This window comes from Dipodomys merriami, unplaced genomic scaffold (genome assembly GCF_024711535.1).
Source record: "Dipodomys merriami isolate MVZ:Mamm:240054 unplaced genomic scaffold, mDipMer1.0.p SCAF_318, whole genome shotgun sequence".
In the NCBI taxonomy this organism is placed as follows: Eukaryota; Metazoa; Chordata; class Mammalia; order Rodentia; family Heteromyidae; genus Dipodomys; species Dipodomys merriami.
The window spans coordinates 66,007-77,594 of NW_027204693.1; the positions used below are offsets into that span (position 1 = coordinate 66,007).

General features: G+C 37.1%; 1 pseudogene; it reads left to right on the top strand.

Annotated features, from left to right (window-relative positions):
- The first annotated feature begins 10,719 nt into the window (after positions 1 to 10,719).
- LOC138841368 (U6 spliceosomal RNA) lies at positions 10,720 to 10,819 on the top strand (annotated as a pseudogene).
- Positions 10,820 to 11,588: the final 769 nt, after the last annotated feature.

Here is an 11,588-nt window from a genome sequence, read left to right on the forward strand (position 1 = left end):
TAACAATTAAATTTGCAATTAGTTAATAATTCTCTTATAGAATTGCCACAGAAAAAGTATTGGATAATGTCTTCCATTCTACCAACATGGTATGCTTCTCCCAATTATGGAATACTGACTACTTTTACATTAATGCTTTAATAAGTATTCAACCATGATACTTCATTAAAAGGAGGCATAATTTAATAACTAATAATTCATAATATATATAATTCAATATTCTCACATTCTCTCTCATATACATAGCAAACTACACGTCTATCTATCTATCTATCTATCTATCTATCTATCTATCTATCTATCTATCTATCTATCTATCTATCTATCTATCTATCTATCTATCTATCTATCCACCACTACTATTGCATGATCACAGGTATTCAGAACTGGCTGGCAGTTCAGTTTGCCAAAAGCTTTTGTTTTACAACTGACCCATTCATGATTTGTGCATTGTGGGCTGTGAGTTCAAATCCCAGCATGGCCAAAAGTTTATATGTGGAGTCAGAAGCCAATTTTGACCCATTGTTTTCCTTCTCTGTGAAAGTTGTGGGTCTCAGGATGATGTATAATCCATATGCAAATAAATCCATGTGATAAGATGTAATAAATGAAATAAATGTGATATATGTAATAATATGAAATAAAATAAATAAAAAATAAATTAGGGTAATAAATGTCATAGGGAGTAAACACATGTATGTAAATAGATCTCATGTATGAATATTATTTTTTCCAGGGCTAGGGCTTGAATTCAGGCCCTTGAAACTGGTCTGAAATTCTTGTCTTCAACGATGGTGAGTTTCCCCTCCCCTACAGTGCCAAAGAGTTAATCAGACCCTGAGTTGAAATCCCAGGCCTGCCAGAAAAATGGTGCAAATTCCAAGACATTGTCTTAATTTTTTGACCAGGGACATGCACTATCTTGAAAGCACTCTCTGTGCTATGATATCATTCTATTCAAAGCAAATTTCTTAGCTGGGTGCTATTTTTCCTAATGACTATGGATGTTCACTGATAGAAATACATGCATATATACACAGACACATGGAATTACTGGCTCTTTCTTTTTAGTGCAGATCCTGAGGTTTCAACTATGAGCCTAGAAATTATCTCTGAGCTTCATTTACACAAGGCAATACTTTATTGTGCCTTAATCCATGATACTTCATTAAATGGAGGAATAATTTAATACCTAATAATTATTAGTAATATGTTAAATGTCATTTAATAATGTACAGACATCTCACATTCTATAATATATTTATATTTAAATGTACATTGGGATATACATATACATCTCTCTCTCTCTCTCTCTCTCTCTCTCTATATATATATATATATATACATTTATTTGCAGCAATTTACACATCTAACTATTTATATATTGACCACTCCTGGGGCTAGAACTCAGGTCTTGGGAACTGCCTGGCATTGAATTTGTTTGAGGCTGCTGTGCTTAAACTGACCCCTTGATGAATTGGACATTCCAGGCTCTGAGTTCAAATCCCAGGAGTGCTGAAGTCAATTGGTGGAGTAAGAAGCCAATGTTGACCTAATTTCCTTTCTGTGGAAATATTGTGCCCTAGGTACAATATGTAATATCTATGCAAATACATATGTATGATATATATTCAGCCTGAGCAGGAGGTCTGTGAGACTCTTATGTCCAATAAACCACCAGAAAACCAGAAGTGGAGCAGTGGACCAGAAGGTAGAAATGGGGCTTTGAGAGAGAAAGCCAAGCAGATGAAACAGGCTAGACCATGCTGGAAAGCCTGGGAGGCACTTATGTCCGATTAACGACCAGATGGCTGGAAGTGGAGCTGTGGCGGTGGAACAGCCTCAGCCTTGGGAAAAACAGCTGAGGAACACATCAGGCCCTGAGTTTAAGCCATGGGATAGCCTCAAAAACGTTTTCAAAAAGAGAATGCCACGTTTATGAATCAGTGCCCTACTTACTTATGTGTGTATATTACCTCCCTGAGTTCAAACACACTGTATGCAATGATGCTTCTCTTATTTATTTATTTATTTATTTATTTATTTATTTATTTATTTATTTATTTATTTATTTATTTATTTATTTATTATTCAAATATGATCCTTGCGCCTACTGCATCATCCTCTTCATGTCTTTCTCTTCCAGGGTTCCAGGCCTGTGTCCTTATATGATGCACACTGAAGATTTCAGCAGTCTTTATTTACATTTTATTATGAGGACAATGCAGGAACAGTCACAAATCAGACAGGGGTACACAAGGTAGGGTTTCTTAGAAGTAACCAGTCTTCAGAAAATTAAACTTGAGGAAGTAAAATGGTAGCATACTTATGTAATGGTAGCATACTTATGAGGGGGCTGGGAATGTGGATTAGTGAGAGAGTGCTTTCCTAGCATGCAAGAAGCCCTGGGTACGATTCCTCAGGAGCACATACACAGAAAAGGCCAGAACTGGTGTTGTGGTTCAAGTAGTAGAGTGATACAGACAGTGCCCAGGCCTTAAGTTCAACCCAAGACCTGGCAAAGAGATACCTAGGTAGGTAGGAAGAAAGAAAGGAAGAAAGGAAGAAAGAAAGAAAGAAAGAAAGAAAGAAAGAAAGACAGAAAGAAAGAAAGAAAGAAAGAAAGAAAGAAAGAAAGAAAGAAAGAAAGAAAGAAAGAAAGAAAGAAAGAAAGAAAGAAAGAAAGAAAGAAAGAAATATGATAGTTTAATCTTTGGACGTCAAGAGGAAAGAAGGGAACACTTCCCAGTCAGGAGGCCTTTTGCAGTGTGCCTTCACATAACCACAGAGCAGGAAGACTGTCTCTTTCCCACTTCTCAGGCAACCAAGGGCCGCAGAGTCAAGAGGGCAGAGCTAGGTTCAAAATCATGTGCTTGGAGACAAAATAGAAACAGTCCTGGCTCTAGTTAGTCTGGGGATTTGCATTAATTATGTGGAGAATTAAGGAAGGAGAATGGACTGGCAGAGGTAGAAGGGTGTTCAAATCTGACAGATGGAGAGTCAAAAACCCACTCCCTAATACCAGAGAGCAGGGTTTCTCTACTCTATTCCTCCCTTCTCCCCCACTAAACTGGCTCTCTATTTTTAACCTAACGGTAGCCTGAGGCTCCCTTCACATGAGGGAGGAAGGTTCATTAGTCATTGTTTGAAGAGGCCGAGTAAAGCCTGGCCCTGGTGTAACTTTAACAAATTTTACAGGTTTTCCCCAATGCTGGTTGTGCCCGGAATAAATGAAGTGGTTTTGCAGTTCACTTCCCTGTTGAGTGTGTACGTTCTGCCTCCTAATCCTGTAGGCCTGGTCTCTGCACCTAGACTGGTTTTTGAAACTGTTTTCTGTCCTTCTATTACAGAGTTACACTGGAGTTCTTCCTGCTAACACAGCTAGGGCTTGGATCCTGAGAACTTCATCTGAATCCAGGATAGGTCAATAATGGTTCTTTCCTTCTTCTATAGCTCAAGTACTATAAGAACATTTAATGTGCAAGTAATTTCTCATCACCAAGGGAGACACACGAAGCTCTTGAATATCTGACCTTTCAGAAATTGAAGTCATTTTGTCATAGATTTCCTGCCCTGGCTGGCTTCACCCTGTGATCCTGAGACCTCAGCCTCCTGAGCTAGGGTGATGGGCATGACCTACTTGTTTTCTGCTAGGTTCAGAACTGTAATGACATTGACAATACAAGTCAACTGCTTATCACAAAGGGCTTGTGTAGCATATTAAGCCTTTTAACCTTGGACCTTTAAGAACCCTGTAGGACACAATATTACAATGCTATAGTCTGAGAGGATGGGCATATGTATGTGCTACACTTGAACCTTGAGCTCTGAGTCCAATTCTGGTGGGCATCAGTGTTCATGTTCCAAAGAATGTTCTTGTAATTAGCAAATAGGAAAAGTATTTTAATTAACCCTCACTCTTTTTCCAGTTGTGTGTCTCGAACTCTAGCCTGGGCACTGACCACCCTGAGCCCTTCAGCTCAAGGTGAACACTCTAGCACTTAATCCAAAATGCCAGATGGGTTCTTTTGGTGGTTCACTGTAGATAAGAATCTAACAGGCTTTCCTTTGGATTGTGGTCTTCAGCTCTCAGCCTCCCGAGAAGCTACGGTTCCACTTATGAGCCACTGGCATCTGGCCTATGGTTTTAGACAGTCCTGGGCTTGATTTTAGGGCCTGGGTACTCTCTCTGAGCTTCTTTTTCTCAAGGCTAGCCACTTGAGCTACTCCATAGCTTCTGGCTTTTTCTGAGTATGTGGTACTGAGGATTCAAACACTGGCATTCATGCATGCTGAGCAAGCACTTTACCACTAATCCACATTTCTAGCCCCACCCTCACAATTTTATACCTCACTTGCCTATCCTCAAGAAAAGGCTTCTGAGTATAAATCATCTAAAGAAAACCTGATAGAAAGTTTCCAAAGATAAATAAGACAAAGCTCATACTTGTGAGAGACTCTAATCATGTAAAGACTGTGACAAATGCTTCCATTTACTTATGTATTATGTTTCAACACTTAATAAAATATTAATGAAAATGAGTCAATGTCCTCAATTATTGGGTATAATTTTATAAAAATGTGCAAAATGTAATAAATATTATGTGTATAAAAATACTAAATACAGTAATCAATAAATAAATGAATCAAAGGAAAATAAAATACAAAATCATTCTTTTTCTGTGGGGGTCCGGTTGTGTGGCTTGAACTCTGGGCCTGGGTGCTGTTCCTCAGATCTTCAGCTCAAGGCTAGCACTCTACCACTTGAGCCACAGCTCTACTTCCGGATTTTTTCTTTTTGCTTATGTGGTGCTGAGGAATCGAACCCAGGGACTCAGGCATGCAAGGCAAGTGCTCTACCACTGATCCACGTGAATCATAATATGAAATTAACATACATATGTAAGTATATATATATATATCATATATTACACATGTATAGAGATATTTTTTCCATTTCAGGGCTTTCATTCAGGCCCTGGGTACTCTAGCCTGAATTTCTTTCCTCATGGACAGTGAGCTTCGCCTTCACCCATGATGCAAAATAGTTACCTGGACGTTGAGCTCAAATCCTAGCAATGGCAGAAATACTGGCTCCAGTTCCAAGACACTGACATAATTTTTTAATGGAAGCAGTTATGTTTATTCAGTTCCATACTGAACATTTTAAAAAGTGTAGAATTTTGTACAGCTATTCACTCAGAGATCCTTCCCTTACCTCCAAAATGCTTCTCTGAGAACTACATTGTTTGTCTTTGTTCGTTTTTTATTGTAAAAATATTTTACAGGAGCAAGGTAATGAGTAAATTTCATATTGAGCATTGTTACCTCCTCCTTTGTTTTCCCCCTACTATACCTTCCCTCCCATTGCCACAACTACCTCCCCCTGCTTAGGTCAGTGACTTAGGTTTCACTTTTGGTTGGCACAAGGTTTGAACTCAAGTAGTAGCAAATCTTCCCTCACATTGCTACAGATTTACCAAGACCCTGAGTTCAAATCCCAGGCTAGGAAAGAAAACTAGGAGAAAATCCAAACTATGTAGCTTTATTTTTTTTAAATTTAGTTAAATAATTATATTTTCTTTATTCTTTTTCTTTTTTTTCTTTTGGCCAACCATGGGGCTTGAACTCAGGTCATGGAAACTCTGTCTCAGCTTAGATCTCTCTCGGCTTGGGTGTAGCCTCCAGAACCATAGCTGATCCTAAGATCCTAGGCCCAGGGGACTTTCTAGAAAAAAAACTGGAAAGCAGAAAAAGTGGCAACTTTCAGGGGTCTAGGGTTTTATTATTTTTTTCTTTGCACAGTGACCATCCTGGGTTTGAATGACATGGCTGCAAAGTAGATATGACCTGCCATTGCTGATGGCTTGTGGGCTATCAGTGAAGCCATAAGACAACCTGTGGACATAGGCCCTGGGTTCAAATCCCAGTCCTGACACCAATGGCAGGAGATCACAAGAAACTCATTCCTATGCATGGGAATATCCATTGAAAGAGTAGTTCATGCATCCGTCTAGTCTAAAATTGGATGCAATAGTCCAAGAATGCTGATTGATCTTAATGTATAGTTTATTAAGCATTAAAAGAATAATATTCCTTCAATGGTGGTATAATAAATACCTAAGAGTTGGTAGGAACGTAGTAGGTGTCATTCAATCATAGATAGACGGCTCTGGCACTCTTTAACAATATATATTTCTTTGTATATCACCATCTGCCTATCCATGTATTGCTGTTTTGGCCAAAACTGGGGGTAAATCTCAGAGCATGGGAATCACTTGACAGCTTCATTGGCTAGAGGCTCCCATGCTCAAACTCACCCATTCATGAATTGGTCCTGCTAGGCCCTGAGATCCGATCCTAGCACTGCCAGGCATGATGGAGATCACATACATCTAAAATCTAGATTATATGTGATAGGATGTAAACAATGTAATAAATGGTATAAGTGTCATCAGAGTCAATAAAATAATATGGACTGAACATCTGAATGGAAGTATAAATCTTATTGTTAAGATGTATATAAGGAGTAACTTTTCCAGGACTGAGGCTTGAATTCAGTCCCCCTAGGAGGAGGGAATGGCGGGAGATCCTGAGATACTTGTTTCTGGACCTAGGAAGAGTCATGGCATGCGATCGATCTCATCCTTGAATGAGTAGTTTGTGCATGATGCGAGTAGGAAATGATACGCAAGACTCATGGGGTATAGATTATTTGTAAAGAAGAGTTAATGAAGCATGACAATAATCATCACAGACATGAAATGAATGCATCAGAAAATATCAAAATATAGGTACACACAGATTGGATTCCATCACAAGTCACCATCAGTCCTACTCTATACAAATATATACTTATTTGCATTCTACCTTCTACTTATGAATGGATGACTATTGTGCTCCCACTCTCCCCCCAGGGGGCACAAATTCAGGTACTGGGAATGCCTAGCTCCTTTGTCGCTCACAGGCTGTTGTGCTCATATGGACTCATTCACCAATTGGGCCTGCTAGGCCCCGAGTTCAGATCCCAGCCCTGCCAAAAGATTCATCTTGATGTAAGACGCCAATGTTTGCATATGTTTTCCTTTCCTCTGCAAGTCTTGGGTCTCAGCTAGGATGGAGAATGCATGGGCCACCCTGTGGTCATGGGAATAAGTTGTTATCCATGTCAGCCCAGTTATACCTGTCATCATATACATGAGAAAATACACAAAAATCCATGAATAGTATACAAAATAAACACAATAAGTACACTCAATGCACGATGCAGTCTCCACACGGATGTGAACATACATCCCATGTTTAAATGATGCATTGAGCACTATTTTGGCCTCCCTGTGGCTCGATCTCAGTTCCTAGGAAGAGTCCATCTCCTTAGTGGCTCAACGTCTGGTGTGATCACGTGGACTGATTGGGCAGTTGGGCTTCCTAGGCCCTGAGTTCAAAGCCCAGCAATGCCAAAAATTCACCCTGATGTGAGAAGCCAGTCATTGCACCTGTTTTCCTGTGCTGTGCAAATTCTGAGTCTCAGCCAGCATGGAGAATATATAGGCAACTGATGTCAGCTTATATTTCCATAATTCATTCATCTGCAATAACAATGTGCAAGACTGGAAATGTGAAGCACTTAGACATGATTTTATTCTCGTTCATTTGGAAGATTAATCTTTAGTCAAAAGGAACGTTTAAAAATGGCCTAGAATTTATTCCTACCAGTTTTTATAAATGGCTTTGTGCAATGGTATGTGATTATTTTATTTTACATTATCCTATGTAAATATTCTACTAACTATAAGTTTTGGAAAAAGAAGAAAACTAAAATTTACTACTTAGAGGAATATGATAGAAATAGAAGACAGATTTTATGTTTGTTACATCTCTCATCAGTACCCATATTCAAGACTTAAAGTCATATTTCTTACTATGTTAGACAGATACGGAAAATATATGATAAGGCAACACATGATAAGGCAACTATTAGTGACTTTAAAATGTACCTCCTTATGTGATGAAATTTACTTTATTAGCTAATATTTGGGTTTGAATTATGGGAGGCTGATCCATTAAACACATTTCTGGAAGGCCTCTACTGAACAACACAAATTGTGGGGGGTAGTATTTCTGCACTTTAATGAATGGTTGAACTTGTTTGGTATTAGTGCTGGGTACGTAAATCAACTCTAATGTAACTTGCTCCCTACACTTGAAAACCTTGTAATGTCACTATCATCTACTTGTCAAGTGTTATTTTGGTGAATATGATTTTTAAAAGTTTATTTGAAAAGGAATATACTTTCAGGAGATTAAATGTAGGTTACATTGGTTTGAGAATGACATTTTTATACTACAGAACCAAGATTTACTGAAGTACCAGTGTTTTGAAGCACTAAGGGTATTCTCAATTAATGTTTTTCTAAATTATATTTGACCTCTAAATCAAGTTTTCCTAGTCTTGGTAGACCAATTATGATCTATCATTCCAGAAACTATTTTTTTGGCTGCACTGAAATCTTTCATTCATCATTAGGAGAAAGGTATTAAAAATAACGTTGTTCATTTGTGATTTTGTTCACTCATATGGGCTGGTCATCTGTAAATTGAAAGTTTGAATTACAGTACTTTCTCTCAGATTTTGTGATCTCATCTTTCATTTTAATTTGCCTTGCATTTCACAATTGATCACTGCTAATTCTTGTAAGCAATTGGGGCCCTGAAATATTATAGGAAATGAGAAATTGAGATGAGTCTTTAATTATTTTCTGTTGGCATGTTGCATGGGCCTATGTGAGAAGTCATGCCCTTGTTATCTGATGATGCAGATAACTGGGACCTGTTATCCTAGGACCCGTGGGTCCTGCAGAATAATAATAGCTTTTAGACATCATATCAGCAAAATTTGGGTATAATCAGTAAGAATGCTTTAGAAATATGGAGAAAAACACTTTGGGACCAGCAAGTTAAAACAATAAACACAGCATCAGAATAAAATCCCTTATAGATTAGCAGAAAACAATACTGTTATTATACCATGTGTATTCAGAAGACCACGAACACTTAGAAGGTATCAGAAGCTTATACTGAAGATATTGCATTGATACTTTTTATAGTCTAATATATATTCTAAACCTAATTATTTATATTCCAATCTATTTATGGGAATAAATGTCAATATATTTGTCAAATTATCAATTCTAGTAAGATTCACTGTATAAAATTTAAAATTAGCACATATAAATATAAAATATATAAGTACATATAATATAAAAATTGTTTTGCATTGTTGTGTTGTGTTTAGGGAATCAAAGGCAACTCTGTTTTAAAGTATTATTCCATTATCTCTACCTCAGTTTTTGGTATAGTTAGACTTAAAGCTCTACCATTTGTAGATATGCAGCCTAGAGGCAAGAGGAAACACTGTGATTAAAACATTACAAATTTAAGGCCTAATATCGAGGAGAAACATATGGACTTCTCCAGGAGCTATTGCAATATTTGGTGATAGAATGTCAGTAGTGTAAGTTCCTGCTTGGTTGGATGATAGACAGGTCAGGACAGTAGGTAATCATGCATATGAACAATTTTTTTCACTTTCTTGGCTTTAGCTACTTTTGAAATGATACGTATAATAAACAATTATGTTTTGATAAAATACCTTCTATTCTGAACAATTCTGTCTGAACTGTTCATCTCTCTATGATCCCTTGTAACTAAGATTATGTTTGTTCCAGTAAGACAATCCATGCTGTCAGCGTAAGATATTCTGGTTGGTCTGTTCCTACATGGAAGAAAGGTAAAGGTTCAGTGTCAACGTCTAGTGCGTTGGGGTCCCTAGGTAAGGGTCACAAAATCACCAGGACACAGGGTATGCAGAGTGCAAACAGCAATTGCCACTGCATGCTGAGCTTTATTGTTAGTGGGTATTTAAAGACTAGCAAGCATCATCTTTGCCAAGATTTGGTCAGAAAACATTCACACAAAAAATTTCCACAGATACATTTTTACTTAACCTATGAGAGAAAGTCTAGGTATATTATTATCTAAACTATTTTAGATCAAGCTCAAACCACTTCTCCAATCTCAGGAAAATGCTTGACCAGCTGTTAATCTATGCTTAAGCAAGCAGAAGAGCCACTTCCTCAGCTCCCAGGAGTAGGAGTCTGTGACATGTTTTGAGATAGGGAGAGGGAACATTTTCCCTCTGTAGCCTGGCATTCCAAGAGCTTTCCTAATCCCAAACACAGTCCTCAGATAATCCCGAGGCTGGAACCTGCATCATTCTGCCCCCTCAACATAGACCCTGAGTCTTCACAGTTCAGGTAGACATTTGTTCCAGCAAGACCTCATTTGGGAAATTTTAAGCTGCAGAAAGTTAGAAGTAGCTCTTAAGCAAGGCTTACTTTGAATCCATTAGCTCCACAAAGCTAACTCAGTTGATAAATAAGTACTTGAAAAGCCACCACCTTTGGACTTAGCTGTAAAGGCTTCAAAGTATGATCAAATTTAAAATGAAAATGACGAAATAGTCATTGACAAAACAATTGTAAATGTGAGCAATCGACCAAACTATATAAGTTTTTTCCACTGTACACAGAAATTTAGAGAAATAAGATCAATAGCATTTTCAGGAACAATAAGGGTTCCTTGTTACAAATAGGCAACCATGGATATATGCCTGTATAAAGATTGTATCATTAAGTACTTAAATTTAGAGGATACTACATGCTTCAGAAGCAGGTCTACCCAAATTACAACAATACAGAGATTAACATAGCACTTGCACAAGGATGATATGAAAATTTGTGAAGTATTCCATATTTTTCATTCTTCTGATGCAAGAAATGAAAAAGAGTTATTAAAAAGTTGATTACAAAAATACAAGTGTAACAATACATGTAATTCATAGAATTAAAGGTTAGTTTGACATCAGTATATTAAATTTTCACCTTAGAAAGGCCTTTATATAGCATAACCTTTACAAAACTTGAAATTAGATAATATTGCCATTTTATCCCAAAGAAATAAAATAATAAAAGAAACTACGAAAAAAAAGGAGTCTTAAAATACTTCTATATGGAATGCAATCTGAAAGGTCACATTTACTAATGAATCTATACATTATATAACAATGTAGAATTCAAAGTATTATATCTAGGAGAGAATGAAATAGATTATGGACATTACACAAACATAGATATACTTTGTTCAGAAAAGCACCCGGAACATCTTTAGTTTCTATACTATTCATTTCAACAGATAAGTTAAAATTATTTCTGATTTAAAGAATCACAAACTCTGCAGAAATCATTACAGATGTATACAAACAACTCTTGAATACATTTTGATATCAAAGTCATGCAATTCACTTGGAAGAATACCATGAAATACATAAATTTTTATAGTAAGATATTACTGTTGCTTTGTATTGTGAAAAAATTTGTAGGGACACAAAAGATGGACTGGCATTTTTGAAATTTAAGAAACTTAACCAAACCATTATGACTTAGGAGACCAATTTGTACAGCCTTCGACAATTTCAAAGAGGTAGTGATACATACTTACCCTTTTGGCAATATCAAATGCAGTTTCTT